The sequence below is a fragment of the Pantherophis guttatus genome, chromosome 3, assembly GCF_059756535.1.
Source record: "Pantherophis guttatus breed Tessera chromosome 3, ASM5975653v1, whole genome shotgun sequence".
In the NCBI taxonomy this organism is placed as follows: domain Eukaryota; kingdom Metazoa; phylum Chordata; class Lepidosauria; order Squamata; family Colubridae; genus Pantherophis; species Pantherophis guttatus.
The window spans coordinates 51522403-51540306 of NC_142065.1; positions in this window are offsets into that span (position 1 = coordinate 51522403).

Below are 17904 nucleotides of genomic sequence, written 5' to 3' on the forward strand. Positions count from 1 at the left end.
GTTACATGGGGAGTACTTACTCAAGATTTGTGACAGTCATTTTTTTTTCTTTTCCATGGTCTACATAATATAAATGTGCATATCTGCCTAAAACTTTCCAATATCTAAAGGGTTGCCACAGAGAAGAATGGGTCAGCCTATTCTCCAAAGCACCTGAAGGCTGGACAAGAAGCAATTGATGGAAACTAATGAAGGAGAGAGAGCCAACATAGAATTAAGAAGACATTTCTGACAGCTAGAACAACTTGCCTTCAGAAGTTGTGGGAGCTGCATCACTAGGCATTTTTAAGAAGAGATTAGACAACCATTTATCTGAAATAATATAGGGTTTCCTGCTTGAGCAGGGGATTGGACTAAAAGATTTCCAAGGTCCGTTCCAACTCTGTTATTCTTTTATTTTGAGACAATCTATTTCTCATTCCAGAGTACAGGAGACAAAATAATGGACGTAGAAGTTTTAATTTAAGTCCAATATTGTATTTAATCTAAGTCCAATATTGTTAGATTTTCATGGGGAAGGACTTAAATAAGGAAACAAATACTAAACTGAGAAATATAAAACCTAAACCTAACTCATATTCTTCTATAGGAAAAGTATCTCTTATCTTGGAGACGGGATGGTAAGAATTCAAGATCTACTACATATGTAATTAAGAAGTATTTAAAATTTATAGTAGGACATGATCTAAAAGGACTTTTTAAATATTGGAAATATGTAGTATTATTATTATTATTATTATTATTATTATCATCATCATCATCATCATCATCATTATCAGTCACACAGTCAGCCAGATGTTCATACCGGATTTGGCATTTCTTTCCTTCTATGAGTCTTACAAGAATCTGGGATAGGCAGATGTTTGATGGTATTAAAGGTATTGTTGCAAAGTATAAATTGTTCCAAGTACGGCTGTCTTTTGTAATCAACTGATGGTTATTTTTTTCAGTGCCGATGCTATTGAAGTGGTGCTCCAATTGTTTTGGAATTGCATCCAAGGTGCCTATGATTGCTGGTGCTATCTTTGCTTTCTTCTGCCACAGTCGTTCTACTTCTAACTGTAGTTCTTTGTCTTTTGTGATTTTCTCCAGTTCTTAATGTTCTGTGCTGCTGACTCCCAACATCTGCTATTCATTGTTTTTTGTCTTTTGTATCAACAGTTATTAAGTCTGGGGTGTTGTGTGACAGGTTTGCATTCTAAAGTCCCAGTGCAATTTATCTTTTTTTTTTATTTTCTATTACTTTGTTTTGTAGTTCCACCACTTATTCCTTGCAGGCAAATGGTATTTCTTGCAGATCTTCCAATGCACCATCGTTGCTACTTTGTCACGCCAATGCTTGTAATCAGTCTGTGTGATCTTTCTGCAGTAGCTGACTAGGTGGCCCACTGTTTCTTCAGCTTCATTGCAGAGGAACTGCAAAGCCAATTCTGGCTGTATATGTCTTTATTCTTAAAGCTTGGTCTTTTGCATCCAGAATGATCCCCTTTGTCTCCTCCTTCAAGTTTCCAGCTCTTAGCCATCGCCAGAATTTATTGTTAACTTTCCCTGCTGGGTTTGTTTGTTTGTTTTTTAATGTACTAACCATGCAATATTTGCTATATCTCTTTGCTATTCTTTTAATCTTTCTTATAACAGTTTGATATCTCCAGTACTCAGTAAGCCTTCATGGTATACTAACATCAGTGCATTTTCTTCGCTATCCTTCATCTATTCCTTCAATGCCCACTTTCCTTCTCCCATTATCTAGGGATACTTGTAGCATTCCATGCTCACCCAGTTTCCTTGGTAAATAGAGTCTGTCAACATTGATTTATGGATGAAGGTGTAATTCATTGTCGCTATTTTCCTATCCATACTTTTTAGTTCTGCTTGAGTCCTATTCACTGTTCCAGTTATGTATATAATAAGTGGAATTGCCCAAGTATTAATTGCCTAATCTTCACTCTCATCGTGTATTCATTTCTCTCTTCCTTCTTGACTTTAGTGTGCTTGATGCTGTCAGGCTGAAGAATGCCCAATTAATTTGTACTGATCGTCTCTATCCAGACTCTTAATGTTATCTCCTTAATCTCCATAAAGCATCTTGATTCCTTCAGTTTTCATTATTTTTACCCCTGTTGATGGTGAGGGTGGCACATTTGTCCAGTCCAAACACCATTGCAATATCTTGCCTGTATATTTGAACAGTATTGAACATAATTCTATTTCTGATGGTCTTTATCCATACAGCTTTCAGGTAGCTATATAAAAGAGATGGGATAGCCTGGCACATGTTTTTGATAATTGATAGCCATGGCCTGAGTTGTTCAATGTTGTTCACTGAGAAATCACTGTACTAATAAAACAGTAGTGGTGCACTCTTTGGCTTTTTTCTTCTTCTTTGTTGATTTTTCTTCCATAGTATTCAGTTATAACAGAAGCCATGTTATACATTAGTACATTATTATTATTATTTGTTTTCAACCTTTGCATATTTGTGATGGGTTTTCTTCTTCATCTTTTCTCCCAGTAGTCCTGCATCTGCTAACCTTGATTGTTCAGCAAATAGTCTTATAGCCCAGTCCTAAATCCATTAGGTCCTAAATCCTAAATCCATTAGGACTAAATCCCAGTCCTAAACCCATTTGTCACCAGTTGTCCAAGAAGTATCGTCCATGGTTCTTGTTAGCCCAGGTGAACACCAATCCAGTATGGGTTTCTGTAAATTACATCTTACCATATTGTTTGTGGGAGTGACATTCTTCATCTGGCTCCTCTGATGAGACCTGTGCAATATTGTTGAACCTCTGGCATTGCTCTCATCTTCCTTGAGCAACAAGGAACCACCACATCAACATTTAGTGCCTCGTTGGGGGATTAATATGATGATTCACTGCTCAGTCAGCCAGATGTTTAGGCTGTTATCAATATTTTATTACATTCTGCATTTATTAATTCTTTGTTACATTAAATTTACTAATTGTGGTTCTGTAAGAATTTTCCAGACATATTACATAGATGTTTTCAAAAGCTTTTCTTTGGCTGTGGATCAGGTTATTATGGCTGGAGATTTTAATAAAACTAGCCTGTCTAAATCTAATTGTTGCACATGGAAAATATTGCAAGTTTATATATTGAAGTTTAATTTGGTAGACATATGGTAACTTTTAAATAATTTATAACAGGTTTTTTTCATTCTGGAGTTGTTCTCAACTGGATTTTTAAATGTAATATAGCTATATCAGAGCAGGTAGCGCATTGATCGAAAACATTTCTCTTCAGGCATAGGGGGAGGTTGCTCTTGAAAATTATGTTTGGCAGGCATTCAGCAAGCTAAGCAAAATTTTCAAGCGCAACTTCCCCCTATGCCTGAAGAGAAAAGTTTTCGATCAGTGTGGGCTGCCTGTTCTAACATATGCCGTGAAACATGGACACTAACCTCACAATTGATATAAAAGCTACGAGTTGCACAAAGAGCCATGGAAAGATGCATGCTTGGCATTATAAGACAAGATAGAAAGACCCACACATGGATTAGAGAACAAATGAAAGTATACGATATCATCAAGAGAGTAAAAGAATTGCAGTGGAAATGGGCTGGTCACATAGCAAGAAGAACTGATGGCAGGTGGACCAATAGCAGTCATAGAATGGATCCCACTTGTCCATGAAAGAGACCTAAAACAATATGGATTGATGACATCAGCAAGTATTGCAGGCCCAATTGGCAAAAGAAAGCTCAGGACCGTATTGGTTGGAAACATGCGGAAGAAGCTTTCATCCTGCAGTGGTTAGACAATGGCTATCCACCATAATGATGATGATGATGATGATGATAGATATATAGAATCAGATTTTGCTGTTGTACTTGTATCAATATAGGAAAGAATCCTTTTTCTAAATTTTCTTTTAAAATATCTCATTATGAAAGGATCCACTTTTTGTAACAAGTGTTTGACAACTATTTACATTAACATTCTGCCAATCAACTGGTTGTTTAGGATATTTTAAGGCACATCACATGGTCATATTCGTACTTCTGCTTCATGGAAAAAGAAAGGTCAGAAGAAAAACATGGGAAGGAAACTTCCATATGCAAGATAGATAGTGCCAGAATTATATAAAACTTATATGAACTACCGGTAATAGTCATGCAACTCTCTTTATGTATTTGAAATACTATATTCACTGAATCATAAAAACAAAGATATTAGGAGTGAAGTGAGAGACTTAGTAAGTTACTAGACTTTTTGCTTCGGAAACAAGTAAATACCATAATATTAGTAAAGGGTAAAATGATTCTGACTCAATAAATCCATGATTTTTAGATTTTTATACTCGGGTATATATTACTGATTCAAATGTTCTAGTGAACAAAATCAATTCATTTTAGATAAGAGCTTTTCTAATATCACTCATGATCAAACTGTCTCTTTCTAACAAATAATATATACCATTAAATCTATGAAATCAGGAAAAGCTCTTGCTTCAAGTAGTTATTCCATTGACTGGAATAAAGTGTGTTGTTCCAATACTATTGAAAGTCTATTAAGATCTTTTTAAGGTTTCTATAACAAATTTTGAATATTAGTAAAGACCATTTGATTGTAGTACTGCCCAATTTTTATCTTAAGAGTTGATGGAAAATCACTGCAAGTAGCACTGGTATACAGATTATACATGATACTACCTCTGATTATCCACTACCTCTGCAATATTCAGTTTCACGAAAGATAATTGCTTTACCACAGAGCATTTATTTTGATGGGTTTTTTTTAATCTACCACATAAAACTGAGCAGGCGCAAAAACCACTATGGGATTAATTGGAAAATTATAATAGATATAACCCATTTTAACAATGGAGCTATTGCTTTCCATTTATTAAAGGCTACAAGAGCTAGAAATCTAACTAGACATACACTGGGATGATTCCCGTCTGAAAATTGTATTTTTTTAAAAAAAATTGGTAGGAATATCAATACTACAGAGCACTTTTTTATTTTTGTCCTTGAAAAGGTTTGTGATTCAAAGGTGTTACCTATGGTGTGCAGTGCCTCGTTTCTTTTTCCAGAGTGTCTTCATGAGAAACGCATGTATAGAGTTCCTATGCCTTTTTCAAATGCTTCGCATAGAAGCTGATGTATTTTGAGTACGGAAGCATGTTCTGTTGCAAAGTTATAATTAACATCAGCTGGATACATGAATAAGCCTGTAAGTTCCATAGCACCTCTTAGTAAAAGCTGCTGTCTTGAATAGTTCACAGTTTATACAGATTATTTTCTTCTTTAAATCTGATATGCATGCACACTGGCAAGATTCAGGGTTTATCTTAATCTGCACTGATAATGCCATCATGACTTTTTGCAGTCAAAAAGGAAAAAAAAACTACCAGCTAGGCTTCTAAAACAAAAATTGCCCTTATTTTCTATTTTCATTAAAATCATTCCATCCTGAATGTTGTTTCCCATAGGTATGACAGCTGATGTTGGGCTACGTTTCTAGGAAGTTTGGGTTGGGAGCAGTGCCAACTCAACTGGGAAATATCAGCCCCAAAATAAAATAAAACAGAAAGAAATAGAAAGTGGAATATCACCAAAACCCTGCTTACCATAGCCCAGTCCAACGAGCATTCAAATTGTTTACACCACTGGATATTACATCAAAATTCATTTCATATGTTTGATTTAATTAACAGATAAATCAGAAAGCTTAGCATAATGGGATTTAGGAATCAGAACTTGGCTACTACCTCTTATTATGGTCAGCAACTTAAAAATATTTTCCCCCTTCAGAAAGGAACTGGCATTAACCCTTTACCATTTCTAAATATTTTCCAGTAAAAGACCAATTAAGAATGGGGAACATGTGACGTCTTCTTTAACATGATCAGTAGATGGTTCACTAATTGAATGATATAATTGCTTTTCAGGCAAGCAGTCTGCAATTTAATGCATGAACATTTATTGCATGGTGTGGCATCTCGGTACCATTTTTCAACGCTGACCTGTCTGGAAAAATATCCAGTTTCTCCAGTTTTTGTTCCTTTTCATCCTTTCTTCAACAAAGACGTCTTGGGTCAAAAAAGTGTGTGCTTTTGTCATATTGCACAACGAGTAATGTTGTGCTGCCAGTCAATAGTGCAGAAGCTCTTCTTTTATCTCGTTAACTGATAGTTTTGTGGAATAAAGAAACAGAAAAGGAAAGCACAGAAGATTTCAGGTGGTGAAAATGATGAAGTCTTGATCCTTTCTAAAACTTTGTCACTAAATCCAGGCAATGGGCATGGCAAAAGCTTCATTTAGAAACATCCACTGCTAGCTGTTGGATACGATCTGTGATCTATGTGTGTGCATAAGTAGATTCCACCTGCAGAAGTTTTAGCTTTTAGTTAAAGGAGGTGGACATTTCGAAGTTGATTGTGTATTGCCTTTGATTTGTGAAAGCAACAGAATGGCTTCTGTACCTTATCCCATTGTTCTAGAAATCCTTATAGCTTTTACAGCCCCTCCATTGTCCAAAATATAAAATTTATAACTGCCTCACCATTCCCTGTCTCACAACAAATGATACCTCCTCTTTATTGTGTGGAGGAACAAAATGGTTACTGCACAGAATTGATTCTTTTTAATTAGCAATGGGTTTAGTAAACAGGTTTGCAAGAATTTTATTCCTGCCTGCCAATTAACATAGGAATGATAAAGGCCTAATGCATACCTACTCTGTTAGTAAACAAATAGTGTATTAAAACAATGCAAATTCTAAAATCCCATGGCTCTAGCCACTGTCCTTCTGATCGGTATCTGTATCAGGACTAACAAGATTTGCTTTGGATCAGCATATGATTAGGCAACATGAAAGTGCCCCTTGTACTTTATAACACTAAGGTGTCTTTGCATACTTTGGAGCAGTGCTGAGAGCCCCTTCCTTCTGCTTTCCTATTTCAAGGTTGGTGACAACTCCAGACACAAAACAAACAATTGTCAAAGCTCACTGGGTGAAACCAGAGACAGCTACTCAAATTACCTGTGCAGTACAGATTAAAAAAAAACAATGTGGCTGAAATCAATGCCAACAAATAAATCACTATCCCTTTTTCTAACAGCTTCTTTGTTCAACCCAGTTTATTCATTTTGATAGGCAGTCCAGCTAAAAATATTCCATGATAGTAAATCTTCCTAAAGAGGACTCAAAGTAGTTTGAAAGAGACATGATCTGCACACATCCCAATACTGTTAGGATTGATAAGAAGGCTTGTACATTGCAAAAAAAAACAAAAAAAAACAACTCACCCTCATTTATCACCTTAAGATATCACCAAGCTTGGGTTACTAACACATTTTCAGATATTGACTCTTGCAGAACTGCCTTCTTGAATTAGTGAAGCTGATACTTGGAGCAGACAGTGAGAAGCACACATTCTACTTTTATCTGTTTGCTTCAAATTTAGATTAATCTAGCAGACCACCTAGATTCGTGATGGTGAACCTATGGCACACATGCCAGAGGTGCACTCAGAGCCCTCTCTGTGGGCACACGCATCGTCGCCAGCTGCTTTTCCGGGTTCTGGCACGCGCATGCATGCCGACCAGTGGGTCTTCACGGAAAGACCAGCTGTCTGGTGTGCATGCGCACAATGGAACCCGGAAGAGCAGCTGACCACTGCACGCATGCGCACCAGCCAGCTGCTCTCTTCCGGGTTCTGGCACTCTGGTGCATGCGCTCGCACATATGCTCCAGTTTCAGCACTCAGTGCTGAAAAGATTAGCCACTGACCTAGATTAATATAGCAGTTCGAAATTTTTCTGTTGGGACATCCCAATATACTCCTGATCATTCCTCCTCCTGAGAAGCATTGATTAGTCACATAAAGTTTGGAGCTTCTCTGAGGAGAGTCAACAGATTGTGGAAAGGAGGGAAATCCTCCATATAAAGCCTCTGGCACATATTTTCTCTTTATGGGCATTTTTGTATCAGAGCAGAGGTTTCACTAAAACAGAAAAAAATAGGCTATGTTCCTGAAAGTTTATGATAAAATAATGTTTAGCCCTGTTTTAGCGCAATTGATGGATGTTTATACAAAGCGCCCTGCATATTTGAATGAATGCATGTGGCACATTTGGATTTGAACCCTTAGCAGCATTTCCTTGTAATTCTTGGTAATGTCTACTATCATTTGTCAATCTGATTTATCTTGCCTGATGCAACTGGATATTTTTTTTTGAGATACTCTTTCTCTTCATACCATTAGCATTTGCAAAAAAAAATCTGTCTTCTGAAATGAGGGTGACCAATCTGTTTTGATGTAAAACAGATAAAAAAAGATGTATTATCAATTGTGCACTCTGAAATTCGTTCATTTTTCAGATACAAGAATAATGAATTTGTGCAGGAAGCAAAGTAATATTGTGCAGATTTCTATGCAGCTTTGATGTATTTTACCTACAGTCTCAAGCACCCCTTAAAGTTACCAAGTGACTCTATCTTACACAGTTATTGCTATCTTACACGATAATAAAGGTTGTACCATTAGCAGTTGTTCATTTTGTGTCTAAAATTTGTCTTTAAAATGTGCATTTGTATTTTAAGACAAATCAATCTAGCAGATAAACATGAAAACAATTGCTTGAAGTGACTTGTTTGGTGAACCATAAAGTACGTGCTTTGTTTCTGATTCTATCTAAATTCACAGTGCACAGCTGCTTCTCCATTAAACTGAGAGATTACCTTATAACAGGGGTGTCAAACTCAAGGCCCATGGGGTATTTAGATCTGGCCTGCAGGGCCACCCTGGAAACAGTGAAGGACCAGCCCATGGTGCCTCTGCCAGCGAAAACGGAGCAGGCAGCCCTCCCAAGTACTTTTCGTTGGCAGAGGGTTTCAGGAAGCCGTTGCAGCCGAAAATGGAGCTCGGGAGCCCGTTTTCACTGGCAGAGCGCTCAGACCATCATAGGTGCCCCTGACATGAGTGATGTTGAACTGGTCACGCCCACCCCAGCCATGCCCACCCCCGCCCCCCAAGGTCAAACACAACCCTGATGCGGCCCTCAATGAAATTGAGTTTGACACCTGCCTTATAACATATGTTGAACAATACTGACAACCCCCTATCTACTATTTTTCCAGAGTCTCCATAGCTAGTCCCCTCTCCTGGAAAAGACTACTACATACTACAGTTGATCCTGCACAATTTTAAACTGGTTTCAGGTTGTTTACGTTGGTATAAAAATCAGTTGGCTATCAAATCAGTTGCCTGTGGTATCATTGGGGGAAACCAATTTGCCCTATACCTTAGACCAGGGTTGTCAAACTGACGTCGTCACGGCAGCATTACATGACGTATTGGGACTTTTTCCTTTGCTAAACTGGGTGTGGGCATGGAGTTTGACAGCCCTGCCTTAGACAGTCTTGTTATTAATGGTCCTTCTTCAAGGACATTCAAGGAGTTAAATGCACCAAACACCTGGTACACAACTTTGCATTAGCATAAATCTGCAGGACAATACAGGCCAATGACCTCATCATATTCAAGGTGAGTGGCAGATGGGAAAGCAGGTGTATGTTAAAGATGGGAAATTTCTGGCCCTGCAACAGCTCCAGTTAGCATAGCCAGTGGTGAGGGATGTTAATAATTGAAGCTCATTAACAGAGAAGAAAGCCAATAGATACTCCAGCTGTGCTTTTAGCCATCAAAATTACATTGCCAGGATTGTATCTGCCCACATCTCACAGATGTCTATCAACAACCTCTATGTGTGGAGGTCCTGTATCCTTTCTTGCATTGCAAAGCAAGATTGCATCAGGGGGTGGGATTGATTTTAAGGAAAATATTCAATCTTCTGAAAAAAGAGAAAAGATATTGGAGATATGTAGAATCTCCCACATCTGGTACACCAGAACTTTGGGAGCACAAAGGGTATGATATGGTGGTTTATAGGCTTATATAAGCAGTGAACTTTGGACCACTAAATCATGTGCACTTGGAAGAAAAAAAACCTATCTCTTATTGTATTGGTCTTCTTCCTGCATTTATTTATTTAATTCTTCCTAGAGAGCAAAACACTGACGACATCTAGAACAGATTCCACATGACAACTGTATAAACAATTCTTAGAAATCATTCATCCATGTAATGCTAGACGAATCCCCAAAGAAAAGGAGCTTGCAAAATGTGTGACAAATGAAGGCAGAACTAGACTATGAGATAATAACACTATGAACCAAGGACTGATTTATTCAATTAGAAATGACTTTCATATATTCCAACCAAGGGGGAAAATTGTGTTGGGATTTAGCCAGAGTTTAGCTAGATTATGGTTTAGCATTGGATATGATGTCATAGAATACTCCTTTTCATTTACAGTGGTAAAACTAATTCCAAGAGTATTTTCTAATGTTATTCTGTGTATTTGCTCAAAATCCCCAGTGAGTTCATACAGACACCTGTGTGTTTTTAAATGTATACTTAAATAAAATAAAATAAAAATTCCTAATTCCCGGGGCCACATAGATCCTAGGGAGGGAAGTAGGGTTGGATGTAGTGGCTAAACCCTCTTCCAAAATCATCATCAAAGTGTAATTTAACAGAAAGCAGCCTATATACAGAATAAACCATTTCAAATGTTAATAAATTCGATTTCAATTCAAGCACAAATCCTGGTAATGGTATGGGCCCATGTAAGCAATTTTCTTGGCAAAAAAAAATAATGAAAGTGATTTGCATACTCCAGTATTTTGTTTGACTTCCCAGTGGACAGTCCTGGGATTTCCAAGGACTAACCTCGTCTGACCCTGCATACTTCTTAAGATCAAGAGCTGTTAGATGCTGCCTTCAGGATGGGCCCACTAAAATTAAATTTTTTATTTTATTTTATTAGATTAAATGAAGTCAGATTTAGTTTAAGTCCAGTTCATTTATTTTTCTGGAGCACAATCTCACACCTGGCATTCAAGGAAGAAATGCAGCTAATGCATCTCCCAAAACTACAAGTATATCTGAAGTTATATATGAAACAAACAGACGGGGAAAGTGTATCCCATATTATCCCTATTAAAAACACTCTTAATAGCAAATCTAGGTTCCTTATTGCTGCATGAATTGATCCCTGGGTGTTCAGTGTAAATACTTCTTTTTCCTAACTAACTGAGGTTGATATTTGCAGAAATACCTCTATAACACAACTAAGATTAGCATGCAACAAAATAGGGAACATGATGAGTCAAATCAGGACACAGGGTCTGTTTATGTAGTCTAGAGAAGCAGAATTACATGAGTTAGACACAGGTATTTGTCCCAAGGCACGTCTTCTATAATTTCCTGGGTAGAACCTAATTGCCATTAGTAACATCCTGAATTACTTTTGCCATCAATTTGTAAAGGAGAGAAATACTTCAACAGATTTGTAAAGAGATAGTGAGTCTGGTGTCCGTAATTAATAGCACTGCCTATAACGCTAACTCAGACTTAAGACATCCACACACCATTTCATTGAGACATCCTCCGCAGTTAGTAGGTCTAGTATTGCAGTCCAAAGCTATTTAAAGAGCTGAGGTCAGTCCATTTAGAGACTTAGTGTTCTTTTGTGTTCAGGTTACCAATTTACAAAAGGCATATATTCAGCATCAGATCATAATATCAGGGCAATGTAGCAATGCCTAACTGACGGCTTAAAAACTTTTGGGGTGTCACTGATTATCAGCCATGGGGTGAATTCCAAATTGTCATGATAAGCTACTGCAGCCTTTGGTTCCCCACTCTGGGTGTGATACCTAGGGAAAGTGAAATAAGAAAAGACTGAGTTAGGAAAGTCAAATCAGTAAAAGGCAGAAGGAAGCGCCTAAGGCTGACTGATAAAAATGATCCTGGATATTGCTTTTTTGACAGTGCTGTTCCGTACATCTTGGAGGAGTCATTTCACATTTCCTAAAAATTAAAACCTAGTATCTTGCAATAATCTCCCTGTTCGGAAGAGCTGAACTGAGCATAGCCTCCATTTTTGCTGTGATTATTTGTAAATTTGTGATTACAAACTCAACTGGAGCATTGAAAGATCTGCAACCTGCTGCATTTCCCCACTTCCGATATATAAACGTATTACAGTGGACTGTAATATTGGACAATTTGCAAAAAAGCAAAGCAAAGAATTTCCATCACTGGCCTAACATCCATGTTCCAAAATGACCAAAATAGTTTACAAGCAGCATGACTTGTCGTTTTGGAACACTGATGCTCTGGAAACAAGGGAATAAAACATAACAAGTAAACAAGAATACGGGCAGTTACGTTTGGATATTTGTCATTCATCTGAAATCTTAATGGAATGTCACAATATTTCATGGACTCTTGTTTGGGAATCCTATCTTCATGTCTTTTTTTATAATTTTATTAAGATTTTTTAAAAAAACAGGTAATTAATACAAACTAATGTAAAGTGAAAAAAGAAAAGACAGAAATCGAAAGAAAACTAAAAGTGCAAGAAAGGGAAAAGTAAAAGAAAAATAGAAAAGAAAAAAGATACAAAGAAGTATCTTTCAATCTTTATAGCAGTTTTAAGTACAATTATAAATTTATGTCTTACTTTATATATAAAACATAACTTCTTCTTTCTATAATCTAGCCTATCTAATCAACATAACCATAAATCGTAAGTTCATTTTTTTCTGTTTCACGCAAAAAGTCCATAATGGTTTCTACTTAGCAATAAACATATTGTCTTTTCTCTGATCAAGGAAGCAAATTTAACTATCTCAACAAGTTACATCATCTTCACCAACCGTTCCTCCACTGTGGGCAATGCTGAATCTTCCCATCTTTGTATATACAATGTCACTGCAGTTATCATGTATAAAAGATGTCTTAATGACATAATAACTGGTAAAAGGCATGTCTCTTGAAACTACAATAATCATATGTTGTGAATTGCACACATTACATCCATTTGTCTTGGCAAAGAAGTAGCGCAAAAGGAATAAGCTCTTCTTAGTTCTCATTGAAAAGCTTTCCATGTTATTAGAATAAATGCAGTGACACTAATACAGAGTTTTAAATCTATATTTCAGACTTTTTTCCCCTACCGGATCCATACAATAGATGTGTCAATGATGTATGAATATCAACCCAACTATAATGAGCCAATATCTAGTACATGAAGAGTTAATTCAGGCAGAAATCTCTCAATCTATATTATAACATAATACAAAAGAATCAAATATTTGTTAATCTTTCTCTTATTGATGTTCTTTTACAACTTTCTATTAATGGAGACACAGCTTTATCACATTTAGCTAGGTAAAATCCTAGAAATAATATGTTAAAAGCATGAAATCTATTCATATGGCATAATTTGTTCACACTTCTTTTCTGCAGGGAGAAAAGCACATTCTGAGAAGCCCTAAGTGGCAATAGCTTCTTAAAGCATGATGAAACCTAACCACACACTATAAAATAAAATACTGTGAAGCCTACGCAACATAAATGTATGTTTCCCCACTTGTACAGTAAAATTTGCACCAAAGACTTCCACCGAAGAATTCCATAGTGAGGACTGCCAGTGTCTCTGAACCTTCCCTTAATGAATTTTTAATTCCCCCCACCCCTCAAAGTAAAAAGGGAAGTTGTACCTTCAAGTCGATTTTTAATTCCTGGCACCTGCCCTTAAAAGATTTCTTGTAGTGTGTATCAAAAGTAGCTCTACAGTTCCTGCTTCCTAGGAGCTGGGAGTGACTGGTCTAAGGTCACCCAACTGGCATTGTGTTTAAGGCAGAGATTGGAACTCACCATCCTCTGGTTTCTGGCTTGGTGCCTTAACTAGGACACACAAAAAAGCAGCAACAATGAGAGAGAAAATATAGGAGGTTTACCAAAAGGTGCTTTTTCAAGAGGCAACCGGACTTTCTGGATTTTCTTTGAAGACGTTTCGCTTCTCATCGAAGAAGAGAATGAAGATGAAGAAGCTGCTGGGATGAGAAGTAAAACATCTTCAAAGAAAAACCAGAAAGTCCAGTTGTCTCAAAAAAAGCACCTTTTGGTACAACCATTACCCGGATGATTGACAATCTCCATAGACATATAGGGGGTTTACAAATAGACAGCAACATCTTCTATTTCATCATGCAGAACCTCCATTGCATAATAAAAAGAGCCTTCTGGAAACACCAGTTGATGACATGCATGTGTTAAAAACATTGTGAAGCCTGATCCAATGGAAATGTAGCATAACCTAGAATGGATTCCAGCAAGTCCTTCTATAGTCTATATGACAAGTTCTGTTAAGGTTGAACAGGGCAACACCCAGATCCAGTCGGAATTCTGCCTTTATTCATTAAGGTAGTATCTTATTTGCTTATTTATAAAAAGGATACATGTTTCAATTTCAAACGAATATTACTTTTGTATTGAAGATTAGAGCTATCACAATATAAGCACTGTTGCACACAAATCTGAGCTCTTGCAGTGTTATTTTTTTCCCCACATTGAGTCAAAGACCATGCCAGAACTGATTTTTGAACTGGATTCATATTTCCAGGAGCACTGAGAAGTGGGAGCGTGCTAGGTATAGAATAGAAAAGATGCTTTTGTCCAGGCTAATGGCCAGTATGGCATAGTAGCAGGATAATAAGGAGCACTGGTAGTTGTCACTTGGCGACTGCCTCATTCACTGAGCATTTACAGTTTCCACAGCAATGAAAAAGTAATTTCGTGACAAATCCTCATGTTTATGATATTCACAGGTCTGTAAAGCAAAGAAACACTGAAGTAAGATTGCAAGTACAGTCATGGCCTCCCTTAACAATCACTGCACTTAACAACTGAGTTTCTGAGTTTCTGATTCAAATTGCGGTTGCTAAGTGAGTAATACCCATATTGTAATTTCAGGAGGATCTTAGCATGCTTTGTTAATATCTGGGCTACCAATTTTTTCAGCTTTCAGCATACAGTTGGGGAGGGGGTGTCTGTGTGATTTCTAAGAGATAGGAAATCTCTGTGAAAGCTGCCAAACATGCACTTTTCTTTAAGGTGATCTGGACAAGAAAAGTCACACAAAAAATAGGATTGTTCATGGAAAAGTGTAAAGAGAGGTCCTGAGGAACTGAAAGAACAACCTGAAAGTTATACTTGATTGAGGAGCAGGGAGCAAACTGAAATGAGAAAACTCCATGCTCTCTCTTAAAATATTAATCCAGAAGGAATTGAGTTAGATAATTAGAAATATCACAATGTTGAGCATCAGTTGCTCAAGCAGACCAAAATCACAGAGACCCTGCCAATCTCCTGGGGCTATAAGGCAACTGTACACATATGCAGACAGAGCTACAGATTCTGGCATAAGAGGAATTAGAATTGAATGGTGGAGGACAGCTACCAGACCAGTTACAGTACGTTGATTTCTCTTGAGTCTTAAAGAGCAGCTCATTTTAAGTGCTTTTCCATAGCTCACATCCAGGAGTCTGCAAATAAGTTGTTGAATCAGAACCTAAGGTTGGCTCTATAAATAAACTAGCATGTAAAGCAAAGGTTTCCTGAGGTAACTATTCTGCTACTGCATGCAACTAATGTAATTAGCAAGCTAACACCAGATTATTGAAGTTAGTTCCAAAAATACTTCAGTACATTTCATAATTGTGATACTCTATTGATTATGATTAATTATGTGCCATGAATCCCATATTAACCCATAACAACCATCCTGACAGATTTTCTCCAGGATGATGTGTCCCCAGCCTGACCTTCGAATCTTCCGACATTGCCGCTTTAACTGCTACTGGTCATCCTCTTTTTCTCCTTCCTTCTGATTTTCCCAGCATTATTGAAGAGAGATAATTGCCCAAAATGATTAACTTGAGTCTGGTCATTTGTGTCTAGAGTAAACATTCTGTATTCAATTGTATAAAAATTCAATCTATTTTGAATTTTTATTTTTTATTATTTATTTATTTTTGGCTATCCATAAGTCTCCTGTAACATCAACATTCAAAAAAGTAAATATCCCTTTTATCGTGAGTCTTTAAAGTCCAACTTTTGCTTTCATAGAGAGACACAGAGGATATCATGGCTTGCACTATTCTGTATCACTTTGTAGATATGCACACATCACAATATCTAAAGATCCCCTTGAAAAATTCCTCTTCTGATGATTACATTTTGGATTTCTTTGCCATTTAACATCAAGATTGTTTTTAATTTTTTCCCTAGTTTCTTTAACAAAATTCTGGAACTTACTGAATGCCAAACACATCAATGTTTTAACAATATGAAAGAAAATGAAATATCTTTTTAGACAAAATTTTGGTAATCATTTTGTTTAGGTGCATATAATGAATCTTTGAGTATGTAATTCACTTACAATTGCAATTGCTAATATAATAGTTAGCAGCTTGAATATTGGCAGCAAACAAATAATTGGCCATAGTTCCTGGCAACTATACCCATATAGTTATTACAAATGTTCAGATTTCTTTGAAGTAGCTTTGAGTTGTTGTTTTAATTCTCCTGAGATTTCTTCAATAATTTGCATGCCAACAATTAAATCTTTTATTTAAATCATGTCATCTTATGGGACCCAGACCTTATCTATCATATGTTCTTTAGAATTATACCCTTCTAAAGATTAATTCACTTTGACCTTCTTTAAATAAGCCTTAAAACCTGGCTTTTCTTCCAGGTCTTGGCTAGAGAATAGAATAGAATAGAATAGAATAGAATAGAATAGAATAGAATAGAATAGAATAGAATAGAATAGAATAGAATAGAATAGAATAGAATTCTTTATTGTCCAAGTATGATTGGACACACGAAGAGGCGATCGCGCGCGAAGCGCATGTACAAAGAGAACCGGTAGTAAAGCCGGTTAGAACCCACCACTGACTCACTAGCACTGATGATGTTACCTCCAGTGGTAATGAAACAAACATTTACAAATAACCAAGCACAGGAAGCACCAAGGACTCCTCAGGTCAACTCTGAGCTATATACTGTATATTGTCTGCTAATGAAAAGGTGCTCACTGGGAGACATGAATGGGGCATGACTTTCTAGAGTTGATGGTAGTTTGTTTGGTGTGTAGCAATAGCGTTTAGGCTTATATACTGCTTCACTGTGCTTTACAGTCCTCTCTAAGTGCTTTACAGAGCCAGCGTTTTGCACCCAGCAATCTGGGTCCTCATTTTACTGACCTTGGAAGGATGGAAGGATGAGTCAACCTCGAGCCAGTCAGGATCAAACTGCTGGCAGTTGACAGAATTAGCCTGCAATACTGCATTCTAACCACTGCACCCCACAGCTCCTCAAAGCCATAGCTGGTGCTGCTTTCAGAACACAATAAAGGATTGGAGATAATCTGCTCTGAAAAGTCTAAAATGGCTCAGAATAGAATTGAAGCTGGAAAAAAATAGGATTGAAGTACATTTGGGATGAGCTAGGAAAGAGAAATTTCACCCCTGCATTCAGGGCAGGGATGAAATGCTCCCGGTTCGGACCGGATCACCCGATCTGGTAGCGATGGAGGCGGGTTGTTCGGAGAACCGGTAGCAAAAATCCCTGCCCCCCCCCCCAATGCCCAGCTGAGCCGCGCAACCATCAGAGGCTTTTTTAAAATTATTTTTAAAAGCATTTTTTTTTACAACCCCTTTGGCCGAAAAAATGCTTTTAAAAGTTTTTTTAAAAAAGCCTCTGATCATCGCACAGCTCAGCTGGGATCATCAGAGGCTTTTAAAAGCATTTTTTCTACAACCTCTTTGGCCGAAGAGGTTATAGAAAAAATGTTTTTAAAAGGAAAAAAAGCCTCTGCCAAGCAGGCAAGTCAGCTGGGATCGTCAGAGGATTAAAAAAAAAAAAAAAAGCCTCTGCCGATCAGGCAAGTCAGCTAGGATCATCAGAGGCTTTAAAAGCATTTTTTTTTACAATCTCTTCAAGGTTGTAGGTTGT